Source organism: Armigeres subalbatus, chromosome 1 (assembly GCF_024139115.2).
Source record: "Armigeres subalbatus isolate Guangzhou_Male chromosome 1, GZ_Asu_2, whole genome shotgun sequence".
In the NCBI taxonomy this organism is placed as follows: Eukaryota; Metazoa; Arthropoda; class Insecta; order Diptera; family Culicidae; genus Armigeres; species Armigeres subalbatus.
In genome coordinates, this window is record NC_085139.1 from 276,964,133 (window position 1) to 276,986,513 (window position 22,381).

Here is a 22,381-nt window from a genome sequence, read left to right on the forward strand (position 1 = left end):
AAATCTGAGAGGCGAGAGCACTCCCATGCAATCCAACACCACCAACAGGTAGCCGAAGTATAACATATATATGTTAGACTACATATCTACACATGTCTTTTAATTTCTTTTTCGAAATAATTAGACTTTCATGTTGCCAATCTAAAAGAAAATTAAATTTCAAACCCGAAAAATCTATTTTCGGGTAAAATGTGTTTTAACATTTGAACAATCATTTTAAAATTGACGCCCTTCACCCTTGCCGGGGTGATGGGCCAATGGGGCGTGTTGGTGATGCTTCCTTCTGCAATATTCATCCAACGGCAAGCGACTGAAGCGAATGCAGTGACGTTTTATTTTAGTATTAGCATTTATTTTAGTACCGTCAACTGGGGGGAAGATGATCATTGAGGTGAAGATGATCATTTGATGTGTCAGTCAAAAGTGCCAAATTTTTTTATGAAACGGTAGCCAACAATATTCTCCGTCCAAGTAATGTTACCGCTAGGTAGAAATCCGAGTTTTTCGATTATAATCATGAAAATGTATTTTGTGGAAGAAGGAGAGAGATAGTCATAAATGACGCTATTTTCGTTTCAAATATTGACTTCGTAGACTTCTTTGCGTAGTAAATTCAACATTCATACAAATAACCTAGTGTATTTTGACTACTAGGTCATAATGATTTTAGTAGAGCTGTCTTGATCAACTTCACCCCAAACCAGATTACTCAAAAAATGTGTGATAATTTAATTTATTTTAATAAATGCGAACGCATTTCAGAAAACTAAAGTTGTTGAATATTGCAACTTATAGCAGTACATGTTTTGAAAATATTTGTTTCGTTTTAAAATGTAAACACACATTGTTATTGCATGTTTTGTCTTAAAAATGATCATCTTCCCCCCAGTTGACGGTATTACAAAAAAATCCCGGGATATAGAACAAAAAATGTTTCCAGTTGGCAAACATTCGAGTGCTTCCCAGTTTGAAGTCAGAATCCAGCTTAGGCTTCTGTCACCCAATCAATAAGCTAGCCTTTTTAAAACTATTGTTTTGAATAGTATGATTCTTCATATTGGTAAGAATTCATTTTTTGTTGATAGCAGCTTGGTTTTTGTCATAGACATTCAACCACTTTCAACTAAAATTAACGAATTAGATCCGACCTTATAAAATCTGAAGATAATTCTACTATGGTTGCTTTTTTTCATATGGAGAGCATTTCACAGTGATGGTACGAAGGTTGAATTAGAACTAATTAATTTTAATTTGCTTTTGTATCCAAAATCCAAAAGATCCAAAATTATTTTTCAGTTCACTCCATACAGGTAAACTATCCATGTACACAATCTGATATAGATTACTCGTGACAGAGCTGGTGTTACCTTAATCAGCATACTTGGGCCAATAATGTGTAATACTTTATATCATACTGATTGCATACCTAATATTATACTTAATTAATTTAATAATTATCAAACCTATACATTTAGTAGTTTGTCAATAACTCATTCCAAAGGTTGAATTTCAAACGTGATGTCCACCATTTCTAGTGCGAAGGTTTATACAACTCTGCCTTATTGTTATTTCTTTTGCACTAATAACAAAATGATAGCGCTAGTTGCAGTAACTTATACTGACTAATAATAACTAATAAAAAAAAATTTTTGTTATCATTCAGTATAAGTTATTACAAACTAGTGCTTTAAATCGATTATTAGTTAAATTAAAACAACAAACTGTAGGGCAGAGCTGTCGAAAAATTTTCGCACCAGAAGTCCACCATAAAACACGTTTTGAAATTTAACCTCCGGGATGAGTCATCGACAACCTAAATGATCGAACTGAGATTACTACATGATCCAAAACATGCTTGGATTGTAGAAAAGTTTGGATACATTTTCCGTTGACTTGCAAGAATGGAACATTTTCTCCGAATCCTTCCGAAACTCAGCTTCTCCCATAATCCGAGTGATATTTAAAACATCAAACATATATGTTATCACTATGAATGGGGTTCCAATTAATTGGTCTAGCGAAGTCCAAGATTTAGGACTTATGTATAGCATGAATTAATTAACTATAAAAACCACCCAGAAGATATGCAAGCGAAAAGGTAGGAATATAGTAAGTTAATATTTGTAGAAAATCAAAACCATTTACTAAAATAAATTGTTTTTTTTTACAAACTAATTGTTAGAAAAGCCATGTTCTACATATACTGTGCCAATAAAGATTATTTGCTGTAACGCCAGGAAGAATGCATTACAGAGGATTCAAATTAAACGTTGAAATTGATGTTGCTTCCCTGCACATCAAAACACTATGAATATTAGGTGACATATTTGAATGAATTGACACAAAAGCACATGACGTAGACTCAATCGTATATGTTCTTCAACGTCAGATGTTTTAAATATGCCACGGAACCTAAACACAGCATCCGGTGCGTTGCCGCACGAATGCACAAGCAGCCGATGATCAGTGCAAATTGCGTATAACCTGTTATACTTCGATCACCACTCATCCAAGAAGTAAAGATAGCTGAGGGGAACGTTCTAGCCTCTCACTCAGAGAATCTATGTTCGACGCTCGTTTGGTTCTCTTTTTTTGTCGAAAACATATTTATAAACAATTTTTCTTTTCTATAACTCAATACCAAATTTTTAAAACGACTTCTCTGCGTTAAAGATTGAAACATCGATTTGTCAAATTTGAGAGCCGAGAGCACTCCCACGCAATCCAACACCAGCAACAGTTAGCCGAAATCTTCACCTATATGTTAGGCTACATATTTACACATGTTTTAATCGAAATAATTAGACTTTCATGTTGCCAATCTAAAAGTAAATTAAATTTCGAACCCGAAAAAGCTAACTCGTTTCGGCTAAAATGTGTTTTAACGTTTCAACAATTATTTTAAAATGTCGCCTTATATCCCTTACCGGGTGAAATAAAAAAGCATCACCCGGCCCCCGTTTTGTTTACTCGCTTCCGTCAGGGCCAAAGCGGTGTGTTGGTGATGCTTCCTTCTGCAATATTCATCCGACGGCAAGCGACTGAAGCGAATGCAGTGCCGTTCGCTCCCGCCGAAATGTGCTTGCATAGCGTCCTCACGTACACCAGTTGCGCTCCCATACGCTGATTGAACGCTACAAAAATAGATGCCACGTGAGAAGTTCACTCGTATATAGGGTATGCGAGCGCATGATAGCAAAATAATAGAAAAAATGGGCCTGACTACGTTTAGTAAAAAGAAACGTTATTAATTATTGAACAGTTTTCTCTTCGTTAGAGGTAACCCAAATAAACACTTATAGGGCGATCATGCCTTCAGTGAAGACAATGGGTTCTTAATAATATTGTTCATCATTGCATTTCTTAACGTTTGCTTTACTTGCTTTACTTAGCGACACGTTGTAATTATGCCATTATGAATACTAACTGAAAACAATAATTTCCCCAACAAATTGGCTTTCCTACCTAGGGAACGGTTCGCCACTTCATCTCATAGCTCCTATTTCCATCCCATCAAAAACAAAGCAATGGAAAGGAATTTGGTTTGATTATTATTTTTGTGATTTTTTCAGCAGTGAGCACGCATGTTGACAAAAAGAAGCGACGAATTCGGTGCCGTATTTCTTTGTTTAACGATGAGATGAATATATGTACATTGAGATGGAGATCGGAGCAGCTCCCCTATATACTGCCGCCATGCAAAATCAATATTGGACGATTATGCTTGCGACGGCAGTATAATGGAGCTCATTTTACCTCCAAGAAAATTAGATTAATTATCAAGGCGAATGAATCCAATTTCATGTCTAGCAAATTCAAAGTTTGTCTATCAGTTAATGCATTAAAACTATCAATTTAGAACCACTATTGATTTTATCAAATATATTTTCTTTCATTGATGCAATAATACTTCCAATATTGGTATCGTTACCCTAGCAGAGTGAACTCTGTGGCTTTGAAAAGAAATGAATGTATACCAATTTGGTGAATACTGTACAACTTATATTTACTAATACCATGTGTGTCCCGATGGTTTAGTGGTATAGTAAGCGCTTTCCACCCCAAAGGTCAGCAGTTCGAATCTTGGAAAATTCAGTGTAGAACATTTTGCTGTTTTTTTATACGCAAAAACAGTTTTTTGGCCATAACTCCAGATTGCGATGAGCTATTGATCTAATTTTCAATAGCAAACAATGGGACTGAATTCCGCGTCGACTGCAACTTGTTGCGAGCAAATCGGACAATGGGAAGTTCAAAAAAGTGTGTCTACAAAATTTGTACACATACACACATACACACATACACACATACACACACACACATACATCCACACATACAGACATCACCTCAATTCGTCGAGCTGAGTCGATCGGTATATAAAAATCGGCCCTCCGGGCCTCCTATCAAAATTTTGTTTTTGAAGCAGTATTATAGCCTTTACGTACACTTAGTGTACGAGAAAGGCAAAAATGATAATAAAATAATAAATACTGTAAATCTGGATTTTCAAAACAATATTTTCTCCGTGTTCCTATTTCCTATTTTGTACAAATGTCAAAACAAAAAAAGGAGGGAAAACCATACGACAGATACAAATGTCGCATGCATGTGCGACGCTACAAATTTTGCAGACAGGGGGTATAAATAGAAGTGCCCATGCCATACTTCGTTCACTTTTTCGACGGACGCGCAAGCAGACGGAAGCAGTCAGTAGCCCAGCGGATAATCGGCAGCATCGGAAAGAGACGGCACTCCAGGCTCGAAGTAGCCTCGCTCTCTCTGTGGAACAATTCGGGCAGCACCGGAAGAGACGGCACTCCAGGCCCGCAGTGGCCTCGCTCTCTCTGTGGATCACCAGCACCGGCAAGAGACGGCTCTCCAGGCTCGCAGTTGCCTCGCTCTCTCTGTGGAATAATTCGGACAGCATCGGCAAGAGACGGCACTCCAGGCCCGCAGCGGGCTCGCTCTCTCTGTAAATTACCAGCAGTATAGGAAAGAGACGGCACTCCAGGCTCGCAGTAGCCTCGCTCTCTATGTGGAATAATTCGGACAGCATCGGCAAGAGACGGTACTCCAGGCCCGCAGCGGGCTCGCTCTCTCTGTAAATTACACAGGGGAACAAAATTTAACCTTTTGCGGGTCCTCAGAACCAATTGATGTGTCTTCAGTAGATTTTGGCTCGCTGAATCCGAATATGTCCTCAGATGTGCTCTAACACGTCCAAATTTTGAGATATAGCTAGATTAATATCGCTAATTTGATAAAATTGGCATTTTTCGAAGGACTTTCATGAAGTATATAAACATAATTTTAGGTCAATCAATACCCGAAACGGTATTAGCACATTTTATCTAATGAATTTTCATCAGATTTGCACGTTACAATTGTTTTCTATTCGGTTTTCCTTGAATTTAAGTTCAGTGAATTTAATTTAAAAATATTCCATGCAAGTCCGTTTCAAAAACTTGCATGCAAACGCCATCACTACCAGTTCGAAGCCGCCAAAAATTCAACAACATGCGGCCAGAGGAACTGGGATATGAAAGTGTTGAATGAAGTATAGAGATAGTCAGTTTGTAAATATATGTTTCATTCGGCTTTTAATAAAATATCCATTTTTTTTTTCATTTTATGCTCAACATTTCTCCTCCTCCTAAAATGTTATTCTGCTCGATTTCCAGTTAATTTTTTTTTTTTCAATCTATAAACTTCCAATAACCACACGTAATCTGTTATCATGTTGCAATTGTGTTGTGCTACACACTTAAATCTAGAATTTCACCTCGGTAATATTTTTTACTGATTTTATCCTGTAAAAAAATATTTATTCCGAAAGCTCGGTTATTAGTTGGGAAAATACTGACATCTGTAATATGCTTTACCGATCTCTCTGTAAAATGAAATGTCAAAAAATGTTCACACTTAAATCTAGAATTTCACCTCGGTAATATTTTTTACTGATTTTATCCTGTAAAAAAATATTCATTCCGAAAGCTCGGTTATTAGTTGGGAAAATACTGACATCTGTAATATGCTTTACCGATCTCTCTGTAAAATGAAATGTCAAAAAATGTTAACTACCGAGCTTCTCGATTTCTATAGATTTTTCTATATTTTTACCGTGTTCTGTAATTAGGCTTACCGACATTGTTAAATTTTTAACCGAGTTCTCAGTTAGCACTCGTCTTATACGTAATGGTTCAGAAAGTGGTTTTTTATTCAATAAGTTTGCGTTTGCAAAACGCCTGGGTGGCGGAAAAAAATTAGTCCAAATAAAGTGCGAAATTAATATCTGAGTTATCAACGTTATTTGTGGTAAGTAATGTATAATTAGACTCTAAATTTGTTTTAAATACATAGTTTTCATAATATTTCCAGAAGTTTCCTCTCAGACAATGTGGTCTCGATTTCATAGCGACGAAGGGCGCTACGCCCCACTGCGGTGCACCGCTACACATAATTTTCAGCTTTTCGCCTATATCACGTGGCATCTACACTCTATTCGTTGTGTTTTTCCGCAAAATGTTGCCCTAAATGATCGAATTTCGTGCTGAAGGAACGGGATTTACGAGACTCTGGGAGAAACGTTTTCCTTATGTGAAGGAACATGTACCTACATGTGCACGAACAAATATGCCCATATAAATTACTCTTATTGTATAATAAAAAAATAGTTTGTTTTGTGTTTCAAATAAAACTACGACTGGAAAACCGATAAAAATAATATTACAAATCACTCGTTTTTTTTACAGATGCACCGCAAAAAAGTACCGAATTACTGTTCAAAAAGTACTGAGAAATCAGTGAAACTAATTTTTTCCCACGTGCAAGTTACCGGAATGTTCGGTATTATTTTACCGAGTGCTCAGTTGATTTTACAGATCATTTCAGTAAAATTTGACATTTAATCAGATAGAATGCAGTACCGAGGGCTCGGTTGTCGATTTAGTTTACCGAGCTGACTACCGAGAGCTCAGCTGTTGAGAATTCGGTAATTTGATAACCGAGCCCGTTAATAAAAATTAAGTGTGTAGAATATAGTGCGAACATGGTGATCCGGAAAGTTCCTGAAGGAGTTCGGTCGTAGTAACCAAAGCAATCGGTTGTGTTTTTTTGACGTTACTCTTGATTTTTTCGCGGATTTTCAGCTGAAAATTTTCAAATAGATTAAGTATACACTATTATATTGTTTGATGTTCTTTAGCTAAAGAAACGGTCTGTGATCTTCAGTTCGCACACTTAGCACATCCTAGCGTTAGTTTATCTTGTCCTGTTCATAGTGAGTAAAACCGATACTCAGCGAATTGGTAGTGTCACTGTGGTGTTGGTAGTGAAAAAAAGGTGCAGAAGATTTAATTCACGACCCAAACTATGGGCCGGCATTGGTGTAAATTTTGACTGCTGCAAAATCTGGGCTCCAGGAACGCCGTCGGATGCGACTGTGTCCGTGGACTGACAATACCTAGGGAAACAAAATAAACGGCCTTCAATTAGTAAGATGATAGCGATGTCCAGTAATTACTCCCGAATCGGAATGGGATATGAACAGCAAAACGGCAGATAAAATCGGTGAGAATGTTCCAGTTATCTACTTCAATGCTTAATTATTGATATTATTGAAAACTAAATACGTGCAGGACATCGTGGGAGTCCCAGGTATCCGGTTCAAGCTTTAGTTAGCAACGGTGGCTCTTCTCGACCTTCTATTCCCTGAGTAGTCAGTACGAATAAGGGCGTCCTTGTGATGTTTTGCTGCGCCTGTTGTGAATAGCTAGTACATCCCCATTCCCTGCACTTCATGAGAACAACTTTTTAGCTTCAGAAGTGAGTCCTTTTTTACAGTGCTAGTATTCATAATAAAAAGGGCACCATTACGGAGTATGAGATAAGATCAAATTAATCGTAATGCTACTTGATCAACGCCTCCGGATGGGTGAGGGATAGAGGATGGCACACACACACACACAACATGATGATCCGGAAAGTTCCTTTCTTTTAATCAACAAGGAAACAGATCGAATTGCAATTTGAAAAAAAATAAATCCTCCCCTACCCAGAACATTCAAGCCACATTGACTAATAAAATACATTCCAGCACTCGGAAAATAAGTTGAAACTTAAACATTTTGTAACTACATTGTAAATTTTCTTATTCATGCCGTTGTTTTGTTGAATTAGAGAAATATCAGAGTGCAGAATTGGCGGATCATCCAACCATATGCTCGGGTAACTGTAACATGCTGAACAGCACACAAGTTGAGCGGAGCCCAAGTTTTTTTTTCTGGCCCAAAACTTTACGTTTTAGCACAAAACAAAGCTTGATAAAACTAGTGAACTTTTTCCCGTTTCACTGTTATAAACTGACCATAGATAAAAGAAATTGCTTTGGGATTATTGCAACATCCATGCAGCATTTTCAACGCGAATCAAAAGTCCCCCGCGCCCGTGCACGAGTAGGTTGTTGACGTTTTCCGGTTTCTGTTGCGTAGCCGTCATCGTCGTTTCAGCTTGTATGCAATCATACACAAGAACGATCGAGTGCAACTTATCGATTCGTTGATTGATTTTGCTAATTGAGGCTTGTATACAAGTCTTCGAAGGTGGCTTGCATAAAACATATTTTTAAATAACTTTCACTTACTAAAATTGTAGATAAATCACACTTAAATTGTTCAAAATGCACCACATTTCGAAAGATTAGATGTTTGTGATCCATTTTGGACCTTGATTGACTAGTAATTCTTTTTATATGGTTAACGATGGCTGTTCCAAAATGCTCAAAATCATTGATTTTACGACATTTATTGAGGTATATCTCAAAATCTCGACGTGTTAGAGAAAATCTGAAGTCAGATTCGGATTCAGCGAGCAAAAATCTACTAGGGACACATTATTTGGTGTTAGGGACAAAATCTTGTTGAGCTGTGTTATGTATCAATAGCAACAACAATTCACAGACTGTCAAACATCAGGAAAGTTAAATTATATATTTAACCGCGCAAGTTTATTTATGTTTAGCTGTGAGAAATAAGAAAAGGTGATCAAGTCTCCGCAGTCTTCCCTACTTTTTAAGTATTATTATGATAAAATTCATCAATCATTTGTTTACGTAGTATATTATTGGGTTATTATTATACCTATGGTGAAGGTTGAAAACTCTATACACCCAGATTTTTTTTAAGCGGTTTGAATTCATTAATTTCTTGGTTAACCTAAACTTTCATAGCTTTTTAAATACCCCCTGAATTTTTTTTTTGAGATTTTTTCCGTGGGATTAACTCATTGTTTCATTGACGCTGAACGTCTTAAACGACCAAAACCAAACAATGTAAAAAAAACTGGGTGTACAGTATTGTATGGTAAATAGCATCTCACTCACTGGTCATTATCAAACTGTACAAAAAAACCATTTCCACGAACGTTCCTGATTTGCGGAGAGGCCATCTGGTAGTATGGAAAGGCCATCTGGTAGTAATGACCTGCGGTCATTGCAGAGTAAGAACTATGAATTAACACTAAGATCTTCGTCTTAGGCTTAGAATGGCTTAGAAAAAAAGCCACTCTAGGACAAACTATTCAAAATCACCATTTTTACGGACGTTCTGGATTATTCGGAAGACCGTCTGGTGGCCACCTGTGGTCGTAGCAGTGTAAGATCTATGCATAAGCTCATATATCACCATCAGAAATGGTTTAGAAAAGGTTTTGTTTGGTTTCGTTCCGGATTATCCGGAAGGCCATCTCTTGATCATCTGCGGTTATAGCAGAGTAAGAACTGTGTATTAACTCAAAGGTTAGTGGTCCCGCTAATGTGGATGCACATTTTTCTTACCCGGGCTCTCACCGCCTCCCGAGCGAAGGGCGTGTGGGCGTTTTCAACCCCCAGTTAAATAATAATGCACACAAATGTTCCGTGATCGCGTCCCGAATGTAGCCGGTCCTGCAAAGCGCGAATGTATGCGTTGCCCCGCGATAGTTGCGATTTGAATTTTCATAAACTTTTCATTGGCCAGATCGTGAAAGGGGGCCAGAATCGCGATTCAGTACTGCGATAGAATCCGTTTGTGTCTGGCCAGCCAGTGAGCACAGCCATCGTGAAGGAAAGAGGCGGTCAGTCGGTTTAGTACGAGCCAACACCCAGCGAAAGAAGAAGATCGATTGTTAGTGACCTTTCAGTAATTGAAGTGGGAACGCGCGCGCGGGTTTCTGCTGTCCGGCCGAAATCGAGTGATTCCAAAATTTTGATTTTTTTTATCCCCAGGAGCTGTGAAGTGATTGCGTGGAGTGACGACCCCCCTCGGAGCTTGATTCGGGATCGTATCCTTCTGTTATCTGATAACACGGTAAGTGGGCGTATGGACTGATATTTGGGACGTGATTCAATTCTGGTGAAGAACCAAAAAACTGGGACTGTGGAGTGCGCTGATTTACGGGACGCACCTTGATGGAACAAACTGACGGTGAAAATGACCGAATGCCCGTAATAAGTCGTCAGAGGCTATTTTCGGAAGATCTCGTCGAGTGGGAAATCCAGCCGCGCAGTGAATCTCTCAAGTTCAAGACTGGGACTCGGCAATTGTGTGTGAATGAAAATTTTCCTCCAAACGATTTATAACAACAGTGAGTGCGAGTCTTTCTTCTTCTCGGAGCCGTGCGCAGTGAATAGTTTTTCGTTCTAAAATTAGATCTGCAGAGAGGTGCACTAATTGTGATTTTTTTTCTCTGTTGGCTGGCGGAATTTTGAATCGGTGAACGTAGGTGTTTGTGGCGTAATAATTTAAAACAATCCGATGATGAAATGTGCCGTGCGAAAAATCAAACGCTCGTTTTGGGTATCGTTGTTGACCAGTAATGGGCTTTACCACAGCAATGAAAAAAATATGACAAGCAAATACATTTATGGATGTCGATGGGTGGAGCTGAAAAGGTGTCACCATGTTTTAATCCCGGATTAAACGCATGCACATAAACTCTTTGATGTAGTCAATAAATTCGATATTATGCACTGCTGACGCTGGATAAGATATTGATATTTTATTTGATTAATGTCCGATTCGATTTCAATTTAATTCTCAATTACAACCAAAAATATATTCCTGTGATCTGTTTTGAAGCAGCTCAGAAACAGTTTCATTTGGAAACAAATATGTGTGATCGTTGATAAATTAACTCCGAACTATATGATTTTCAATAAAATCATACTTACGATGTATGTATCCTATTCTTACAATTCTTTGTAAGTACCTACCGAAATCTGTAGACTATGTCGAGTTCATATGCGACAAAGTAATAGTCTCATACAAATACTGTATAAGAATTATTTTTCATGTTTTTTACACCATACCTGTACCATTTTGACCCATATTCCGAGCACTTTAGCACATTTTTGACTTCGGAGTTGTTTATGGCACATGAATTGAAATATTTTAATAGATTAATCGTTTCCATTGGGTAGCGAAAGAATAGAACTGTCATATAAGTGCTAGATAATCATATTTTATTGATTATAACTATCAATACTAAATGTTTTCATTCTGTCAAACGTTGTCTTAAATGGTAAAGAATCAGATGAGCACTGTGGAGCAAAAACGATTTTTTGAACCACCCTAATGACTACATGTATGACTGTTTAAACAGTTTCCTAATGCCGACATTTGAGAGGTGTCGAATTTATTAAAAAAAAACGAATCATCTCAAGATTATATGCAAGAAAAAGATGGATGTAGAATTAAAGACTTTTCTCTGAATAACTAATGTTTAATAGAAAGCGTTGTTTAATCTTTTGTTTGGTTCTCTTGAACTGAAAAGAAAAATTAAATATCAGTCACGACAAGTGTTCAATTAATTTGAAGGCAGACAATAATGTATGAAAATTAATAATTTACACATAAAAAATAAATATAAAGTTTGTTTTGCATGTTTATTCTCTAATCATTATTCGGTTTAAATGGCAACGATTTTTGGAATGATTCTATTTCTATTGCAATGAAGTTGATGCAAACAAATTCAAATCCAAAATCCATAGAAATGTAAAGAAACATCTTATCATGGATTCGCATACGTTTATTCTTTATATTAAAAACCTCAAGAAAGTAGACATTTATTATTTAGACTTAACAAGAAGCACTTCAATCCAATGAAAAATAATTTTCCAAGACATTCAGATACACCTTGAATTAATTTAACAATAACTCTGTTTTGTTCAATATCTTATCCTCTGAATAAAGGGGCTTGCAAGCAAATTAATCAGATTCAATGTGATATTTGCAACAAAGATTTCGCTCGTTGCGCAGAAATCACAAATGAATTACCACAACATTGAGTAACCCTACGTTACACGAAGCAATGTGTTAAAATCCATTTAAGTTCATACAAAATTAGAGAGCATTAATTAAATGCGGCAGGCAAGCAAATCCAAGAATATCTACGGTTATCTTCATAATCCTGAAAAATTGAGAAAACATGACAATTTTAGAAAACAACGTCCTGTTCGGGCAAGACCTACTTCAAAGCTTGTAGGTCAATTTAAAATGCTTTTGAAAGTCACAAACCCAGTTATTGCTTTTCTCACCGCAGAATAGACTACCAAGCACCAAAACAAATGCTAAGACATCATCTTTTTTTACACCCCAAAAATAACTTTCTTACAGTTGAGACGTCATCCATATATGGATGAAACGGATGGGAACATATTCCGATGAGACAATATTTTTTTTAACGAGAGTTGAACACGGCGCAAAATTGTTTGTATATGGTATGGTGGTGAAGGGTCGTTTGGCCGAAACCCATCTGGCCGAATGTCATTTGGCCGAACGATATTTGACCGAAAGTCATTTGGCCGAACGACATTTGGTCGAATAGGTCATTTGGCCGAATGAGAAATTTGGCCGGATAGGTTATTTGGCCGAATAAGATATTTGGCCGAATAGGACATTTTGCCCAATGAGACATTTGGCCGAATGATACATTTGGCCGAATAGGACATTTGGCCGAATATGACATTTGACCGAATAGGACATTTGACCGGGCCGAATAGGAAATTTGGCCGAACATAACTTTTGGCCGAATAGGTCATATGGTCGAATAGGACAAATTGGACAAATTGGACATGACCTATTCGGCTATGTGATCTTTTCGGCCAAATGACTTTCGGTCTAATGATCTATTCGACCAAATGGTCTTCTTCTTCAATGGATCTACATTTCAACTGGAACTTGGCCTGCTTTTCAACTTTTCCAACCCGAAAACATCCTAAACCGAACCGAGAATCGAACAAATTTTCTCGGCAGGCGTACAGATCAAAGACATTAGAATTCTATCATAAATTTTGTATGATTTGGCATTATTTAACAATGAAGGGTAATTAATTTACATAGAATGCATTAATACATATTAGACGATTTTTGGAAGTATTTATGGACAATATTTTTCATTCATATTTGTCTAATACCAAACAAAATGTTACCGAATGGATATCATAAAGGGTGTACGGAATCAAATTGCATCACTTTCAAAGGTCGATAACTTTCCGCCTCCTGGGTTGATTATAATAAAATTTTGTGTACGACCGCTTGTGCTATTTGCACTGCGTGAGTTTCATTGCGAAATTACTAGTAGTTTCGAAATTACAGTCGATTTAACAGGACGTGTGCGATTTATTCTTGTGCAGTCACCTCAGCAATCCAAACCTTCAGAAAAGATGCTAGTAATCCAATTTTGTGCCAATGGACCGAAAATCACCGGAGCTGCGGCCGATCGAAAGATACAGGGCTGAAATAAAAATTAGATCTTTGAAGGTATCCAAAATGTTGCATTATGGAACTAAAGTACTGTATTAGTCTCGCGCGGTAACATTTTCTATTGGCTAATAATACAAGTGTCAACATTTTCAATTGACCTTTCCCGTCTAAAGTTTTTATTCACTCAATTGATTGTTTATTTTATAAATGTGCTGTTTTTCAAGATTTGCATAACATCCGCCCGATTTTGAAAGAACATTGGGTGAATTTTTCAGACAGGTTCAAACGTGCAGCAATTTTTCCGATTATATTTTTGATATTTGATCCTTTCGGCCAAATGATCCTTTCGACCAAACGACTCTTTCGGCCAAACGACCCTTTCGGCCAAACGATCCTTTCGGCCAAATGACCCTTCCGGCCAAATGACCCGTTCGGCCAAATGACCCTTTCGGCCAAATGACTTTCGGTCAGATGGGTTTCGGCCTAATGGTTTGTTCGGCCGAAAGGATTTCTGCCGAATGGGTTTCGGCCAATCGACCCTTCCCCAGCATAGACAGCAAAACAGCAATCACTGCTTCCATACAGTACATTTTTTTAAATTATAAAAGTAGCCTTGTCCGGAAACATTGATTCTCTATGCGATTATCTTGCGACTACTGTTTCAACGATTCCAAATTAATTGTACAAATGTTTAGTTTTCACACTGCGCAATTTAAAGGAATTGTAAATTTAGTTTTTGAAACCGTATTCACGCCACGTACTTGAGAAACTGTGCCTCAATCAATTTAATCGAAACAAATTATACTCAATTCTGTCGATGCATCACCACATTTAAAATTTCATTTTTCCCCCAGAACACTTCTGGCACTGGAGAATACTCTCGCATCCACGAGGCCAATCACTTCCCTTCTCCCAATCCTCCACGTCACGCTTCAATAACGCCGACACAAATTAATCAAAAGCTCGCAATTTGAAACGCAAATTGCGTTCTTGAAATGCCTACCATGCGGCTACTCGTTTACGTTCAAGTTGTTCGAAAGCATTCAGTCAGAGTCAGGCAAATACTGGTTGATATTCAACACGTTGCTAATAATGACGCACGCACGGAAATTTGCGGCCTTCCCGCACACTACAGTTCAAGTTAATGAAAATGATTTTTTTTCCGCGAATTTTAAAATAATAATGAAAAATGCTGGTTTTTGTCACAGTATTTTTTTAAGCCTATTAGAGAACATGACCCAATAGTGGAGGAACTAAACACTTTCCCTCAATGTTTGAGCTCTGATACATATTTTGTTCCGCTTACCTTGTGGATACACAAAAGCGGTTGAGCTAAGTTTTGACGTAGGACTTACGTCTCTCTTTACTATACCGGGTGTCATTTCAAAATTTCTAAATCGGCCGCGTTACGCTGTGTTGAAAGATTTCAAACGTTAATAGCTTTTACCCTAGTGAACAGATTTCTGCAGTTAACCCCTCAATCGACAGCTTTCAAGTATGCCTTTCATATTAATGCTTGATAATATCCGATAACTTGTTTCAATAGGCCTAAAACTGTTTTCAAAGCAAAACATTGAATTCACGAAAACCTATAAATATGGGTACCGCATCATTCTTGCATCATTCCATTGCCACGTTCTGATTGGTGCAGACGTCAACGAATGAGCTCACGCTAGGTCTGCTAAGAAGGCATAAAATAGCGCAGCACGAATTTTTCCTCTCAATCTGACCGAAACAGGCAAAGCAATAACAGCATCGCATCGTCGGAATTTTTGAACGGTTGCATCATCGTCTCAGCCACACATTCGCAAACCTAAGCCTTTTTATGAGCAAAGGCAGAATCGTCAGCATTCTCAGGTCAGCATCATCGGCATTTTCAGCCCGGCATTGTCGAGAAGCCAACAGTAAGCGCGGCACGGCGGTGTGTGACGATAGAGTGTCGACGACAACACTACTGATCAAGTTTTCTCGGCGGATCGCAGCAGCGGTTAAGCGATTGGTATTCCTGCAGACATCGATTCATAATGTTTTAAACAATCATAAACTCCCAATTGAACCGCTCAAGAGGAAATTTACATCTAACATTGTGAATGGATCTTTTCAGAACCACTAATATACTTACTAAAGAGTTTTTCGCAATAGAATCATTTTGAAAATGTAGTACAATCAACTAGTTAGAGAGCGTTTGCGTGACAATTTAATTAATTTGCGTTCATGGCGATGAATTTTTACAAAATTCTGTCTTCTCCGCTCACGACAAAAGAAAATGCGTTTCTTATTCTAAGATTTCAACGAAAATTTTTGAAATTTCTCCATTAGAATTCCAAAAATTGTCACTGTTTTGAGTCTAAATATTTCAATTTAAAATTTGATCTATTTGTTGATGTGAATAGGTAAATAGCTACTGAATTTTGTGTATTTTTCAAACGTTGGTATAAAGCTTTTGAATATTCTTGGTTAACGTTATTTTGTGTTTCAGCAAGTATACTCTATTACCACTATTACCACTGAAAATCCATTCTGCGCCAAATCCACGCGACCCAAAACTAAATTCTAAGCAAATACACGTTAAATATCAATGTTAAATATTACGCTGAACATTACAACAATTTAGTGAACGTCTTTTTTCGAGTTCGTTTTTATAATATTACTGATTTTAAGTATATGTTTTAACTTCAACGTTACACATGTTTGTACAAAATTGAAAATAGGATTAAGGAAAAAGCAGTTGATATAACAACTCATCTAGATGGTCCTTCTTGGAATTTCTGAAGAAGTCGCTCCAAAATTGTCTGCAGGTGTTTCTCCGAGAACATCTGTGTAAATTTCTTCATTCTTGCAAAAGGTTCCCGGAAATTTATGCAGAATTTTATTTTTCCATAAATTTTTGTGAATTCCTCAAAAACAACATGCAGGAAATTTTCGGAAACTGTATGTGGACACCCTTAATTAATTCCAACAGAAATCGCTTGTGAAATTCTAACAGAAATTGGTTGGTGACTTCCTGCTGGAAAACTTCCGAAAAATCTGTTGTTAAATTTTCAGGATTTTTCACAGAAATTCTTGTGATCATAGCTAAATAAACTTCGAAGGAAATCGCAACGTGAATTCTTGCGGGAGTTTCTCGGGAATCTCTGCAAAAACTCTTCCGGGAAAACATTTTCAAAAATTTTCAACAAATTTTTTTTCAAAGTCAACATCAAAAACAATTTCTGCGGAAGCACTTAAAAGACGGGTGTTCATGTCCTTCAACAGACATGTTTTTAATACGCCATGCTTCAGAATGGTTTAAAAATGACAACAAGTGGCGCCCCTCTCCTCATAACATTTGTTTAATCAATGCTCAAGAGTGTAACCATGGAATTCAAACAGGGTTTGTTAATATCCGAAAATTGATGTTAGTAAATAACTACAAACGTTAATTTTGTTCTCGAAAACATTTGCTAACGAGAATAAAGCCCATCTAGATAGACATAAAACTAGTTTTCAAATAAACGTCCTTAGATATAGAATTTCATTTGTTTAAATACTCCTGAAACTAAATCCGCACAAAGTCCTAAAATCGTTATGTAAATCCGCGCCGAGTCCGCGAAAACGGCAAAATCCGCGAAAATCGCGAAATCCGCTTAGTCGTAACAACCCTGAAATTGTACTTGGGTGCCAAATCCAATATTCTAGAGATAAAAGTCCCCCGTGGCTGGGGACTGACATTCTAGATGAATTGAAAACGCTTTCAACTAACATCATGGGATGCCACAACGAGAGCCCACTGCAATCGCTCGAAACGGAATTGGCTGCCGAACCTAAAAACACTAATGGTCTACAGTCCCTCGAATCAAATAATCAACCTGATTTGAATCTGCCTCGCCCCATTCCAGAAAAGACACGTGACGAATTAAATTTCCACGCAAAGTACAAGGAACCGCGCGATTATGACCCACTATGGCGCTGGAAAGGGAGGTGGATATGGAAACGGGACTGGTCGAAGTTTGATGCATGCATTCGTCGACAGAAGCAGAAAAAACAGACAGATCGCGTGATAAGCAGAAACATAAACGGAATTATTGTAACAATAAGACTGATCAACACCACCATACTACCCACCGTGGCGCAGTGACAAACAAAAACAGCCATACACCTATACTTCCGCGCGATAGAGAGCTGCTCGCGGCGGCTAAGGAACACTTTTCGCGACCGCCACCACCATCAAGCCAACACCCGTACCGCCCAACCATCGCTTTTCGGAGAGGAGAGGTGTTAAATCCATACTTTGCTGCTAACCATTCAAGAACAACCAACGCAATATCTCCATCGCCGAGGCCCTGTGTCTGTCAGTGTTTTTGCCAGAATTGACGAACTCCTTAGAGGAAAGCAATGGATGTACACGTTTAAATTGTAATATTCTTAGCATAAGTGACGATGGCAAAAATACTGATGTGGATGAAACTACGGAACTGATGCACTCGGAGAATAGCAATAATCTGAATATATCAAGTTTCCACAACGGAGAGGTACCTAATAGTAGTGAAGGAAATGAAAAACTAACTTTTGAGGATAATAGTGTTAATAACAATCAGTTACAAGCTCAATTGAATCATAACCAAAATAGTTCTTCGCAAAATTTGCATGCATCAAAAGAAATATCAATCTATTTTCAAAACTTTAATCGCATGCGAAGTGCTTCTAAAATTAAGGAAATACAAAATAATATTTTGAGCTGCTCTTATTCAATAATTCTAGCAAACGAGACAAGCTGGGATATGAGTGTAAGAAGTGAGGAAGTTTTTGGTAACAGTTATAATGTCTTTAGAGATGACAGAGATTGCGAATGGTCCGAAAAGAAATCAGGTGGTGGTGTTCTGGTGGCAGTTTCCACAAGTTATAATTCAGAAATCATTGCAGTAACGAAATTTAAAGAATTCGAGCACGTGTGGGTGAAAGTTCAAATGGCAAATGAGAATCATATTTTCGCTTCGGTATACTTTCCTCCAAACAGAGCCAATAAAGATCTATATGATAAGTTTTTGACGTAGGACTTACGTCTCTCTTTACTATACCGGATGTCATTTTAAAATATTCAAATCGACCGCGTTACGCTGTGTTAAAAGATTTTAAACGTTAATAGCGTTCGTCTCAGTGGACGAATTTCTGCGGTAAGCCCTCAATCGACAGATTTCAAGTATGCCTTTCATGTCCATTCTTGATAAGACCCGAAACACTTGTTTCAATAGGCCAGAAACTGTTTTCAATGGAAAACATTGAGCTCAAGGGAACCTATAAATATGGGTACCGCATAATTCTTGCATCATTCCATTACCACGTTCTGATTGGTGCAGACACCAGCGAATGAGCAGCCGCTGGGTCTGCCGAGAAGCCATAAAATAGCGCAACGCGATTTTTTCCTTTCATTCTGACCGGGACAAGCGAAGCAACTGCATCATTGATTGAACAGCACTTTTAATAGGGAATGAAGTCTGCACCGACCGCTTTTTCGGCTCGTCACCATCGAAGCGACCATCATCATCCGAAACCTAGCCAGCACATCAGCAGTCCACCCTACAGACCCGACAAAGCAGCAATGCTGAGCAGATACCGGCAGCAGCAGCAGAGTCGAGCCGAGACCGGCCGGCATCGGTGCTGAGCCGAGACAGGCTGAAGAAAAGCCACATGATGCAGCATGTATGTCCAAAAACAAACGGTTCTTCAGAGAGCCAATAATAGAGATCAATATCAATGCTTTCAATACCCTTCGGGATAGAAATTGTACTTGGGTGCCAAATCCAATATTCTAGAGATAAAATTTTATGCGTGATTTTCATAAATAGCGTCAAAACTAACAGTAGATAATTTTTCTGATTTAACCGCGAAGTGGACGAAGGACTTCGCTTGACCATGCCTTTAAAGATTCATAAGATGTCCAAATCTCTCACATAATCTTATTTGGATAAAGAAAACACCGATTACAGCTAAAACATTAATAAACTATCAATCGATTTTTCATCAAATGTTGGATTTTTTGGCATTGATCAAGAAATATCTAGATAAACATTGTTTGATACTGACCGCACACAAAGCGAACGTGACTGAATGATCGTCCAATGTTACCAATTCTAAATCTTATCACCCGAAATCCCATGTCCGGGTGTTTCCTTCCATCTACTACTAACAATGTTGTCTCAGAAAAGAACACCCTACTTCCCACCTGAACTGCAATTCTCGCTCGCTTGCCCGGCTTATTGGCCTGTATCAAGCGAAAAGTCCCGTTAAGAAATAGACGCCAGCAGCGAGCAATAAGCGTAAAAAAAGAAGAAGCCCTTCTCGAACGCGTTGATGATGATGACGCTTTGGCTGACAAAGAAGCGGGATACAAGACACTAGCTGATTGGCCCACCAATTGGGAAGCAGAGAAGATTCAAAATAAGGTATAAAAGAAAAGTGCATTCGCTCGCAGAGCATTCAGTCTTTTTTATACCATCACTAGAAATTCGCGGTTATTTGAAAAGGTCGTTTTCTTACTTTTTGCACTTAGCCGAAGCAAACAGCCTTTTTCAAGGCTCTAAGCGTTAAAAATAATGTTCTCCTCCAGTCGCTATCGTACGGATTAGAGGGCCCTTCAGTGGAAGGGCTGAGATACAGTCTACATCCCCTGCTGAGCCAACTTGTGGTTTATTTCAGGCAGTCCTGAGTAGGTTGCCAGATACTTCCTGATTTTTTTTTTGATGATTCTTGTTCGAGGTAGATTTGATTTCTGTGTCGGTTTGATGAGAAGATTTTGCCAAGGAATGGTATGCAACGCCGATTATTCATCCAAAATAGTTGATGTGATAAATTTGGACATATTATGTATCTTAAAGGCATGGTCAAGTCAAGTCCTACGTCCACTTAGCGGTTATGTCATAGACATTACCCACTGTTCGTTTTTTCTGTAGCTGATCAAATTTTGTCAGGCCAAACTCCTGAAACAAAAATTCACATTTTCGGTGATTTCAACCAACGCAATGTAGATTTCATACCAGATATTGATAATGAAAACATTTTGCTTCCAATAGTTGGAGAAAGTGAAATTCTGCACTTTATTTTTGACAAAATCTCAAGCTTGGAACTTAATCAGGTCAACCATGTAAAAAATCAACAGAACTGTCATTTGGACCTATTGCTAACTAACATTTATGATGACTTTAGTGTGAACGAATCACTCACACCATTATGGAGAAATGAAGTGTTTCACACGGCAATCGAATACTCTTTGTTTTTACACGATGTTTCCCCACCTAATGACTATCAAATTGAGGAAGTTCTGGATTATCAAGCAGCTAATTACGAGAACATTAGAAATAAATTAAACATTATTGATTGGCAAACAACTTTGAGGAATCAAGATAATATCGAAAATGCTGCTAATTTATTCTACAGTAAATTGTTCAAAATAATAAAAGAAGAAGTTCCAGTTAAAAGACGTAGACGCTCTTTTTCTACAAAAGAACCAATTTGGTTCAATAGGCAAATAAAGAACTTGAAAAATCGAAAGCAAAAAGCGCATAGAAATCACAAAAAAATAATAATTCAAGTAGTATGGAAAATTATTTGAACATTTGCGATCAACTTAATACGGCTATGCACACAGCATTTGATGAGTATAATGCAAAAACTGAAGCGGAAATTAAATCTTGTCCCAAAATATTTTTCCAATATGTAAACACCAAACTAAAGACTGACAATTTTCCCTCAATAATGTACATAGACAGCAAAGTGGGTACTAATTCTGATGAGATTTGCAATTTGTTTGCTGAGTATTTCCGTGAAATTTACTCTGAACACTCAGAGGAGGACCGTGATCGCGCGTTTTTTGATTTCTATCCTGAGTTCTCAAACGATATAAGCGTCGACCAAATTAATGTTCTTGACATCTTGGACGCGTTAAAACAATTGGACGTAACCAAGAGTACCGGTCCAGATGGTGTTCCCCGTATTTTTGAAAACTATGGCAGCTGAGCTCACTGCTCCTTTGTTTTGGCTTTTCAATATGTCACTAAAATCTGGAGAATTTCCTAAACCGTGGAAAACTTCCTTTCTGGTGCCGATTTTCAAGTCTGGCAAAAATCCGACATCCGCAATTACCGCGGAATCGCTCTTCTCTCCACCATTCTAAAATTATTCGAAACAATTGTCAATGAGAAAATATTCAACCAAATAAAACTAGGATCACTACAAGCCAGCACGGATTCTTTAAAGGTCGGTCGACAGCTACGAACTTACTGGAATTTGTGAATTATTCTCTTGAAGCCATGGACAGAGGAAATCACGTTGAAGTTTTATATACGGATTTTAGTAAAGCATTCGATAGAGTTGATATACCAATGCTTCTCTTTAAACTGCAAAAAATGGGAATCCAGCCTGGACTCCTTAAATGGCTTGAAGCATATCTGACCAGTCGCAATCAAATAGTTAGGTTCAAAGGAAAGCAATCTGTAGCTATTCATTCCACATCAGGAGTCCCTGCAAGGCTCTCATTTAGGTCCGCTATTGTTTATTTTGTTTGTAAACGACTTGTCCTTCATTCTAAAGCATCTAAAAGTATTGATTTACGCTGACGATATGAAACTTTTATTGAGATCAAAGACGCTGAAGACATGAACACATTC

At 37.8% G+C, this 22,381-nt stretch overlaps 1 protein-coding gene across 3 annotated transcripts in view; it reads left to right on the top strand.

Annotated features, from left to right (window-relative positions):
- Positions 1-10,001: 10,001 nt before the first annotated feature.
- LOC134207624 (uncharacterized) overlaps positions 10,002-22,381 on the top strand; it is a 56,782-nt gene continuing 44,402 nt past the window's right edge. For 2 of the 3 annotated variants that reach the window (XM_062683357.1, XM_062683361.1), the window contains exons 1-2: positions 10,002-10,160; positions 10,262-10,343. The gene's annotated coding sequence lies outside the window, so the exon portion shown is untranslated. The other variant, XM_062683359.1, reaches the window with a different exon arrangement.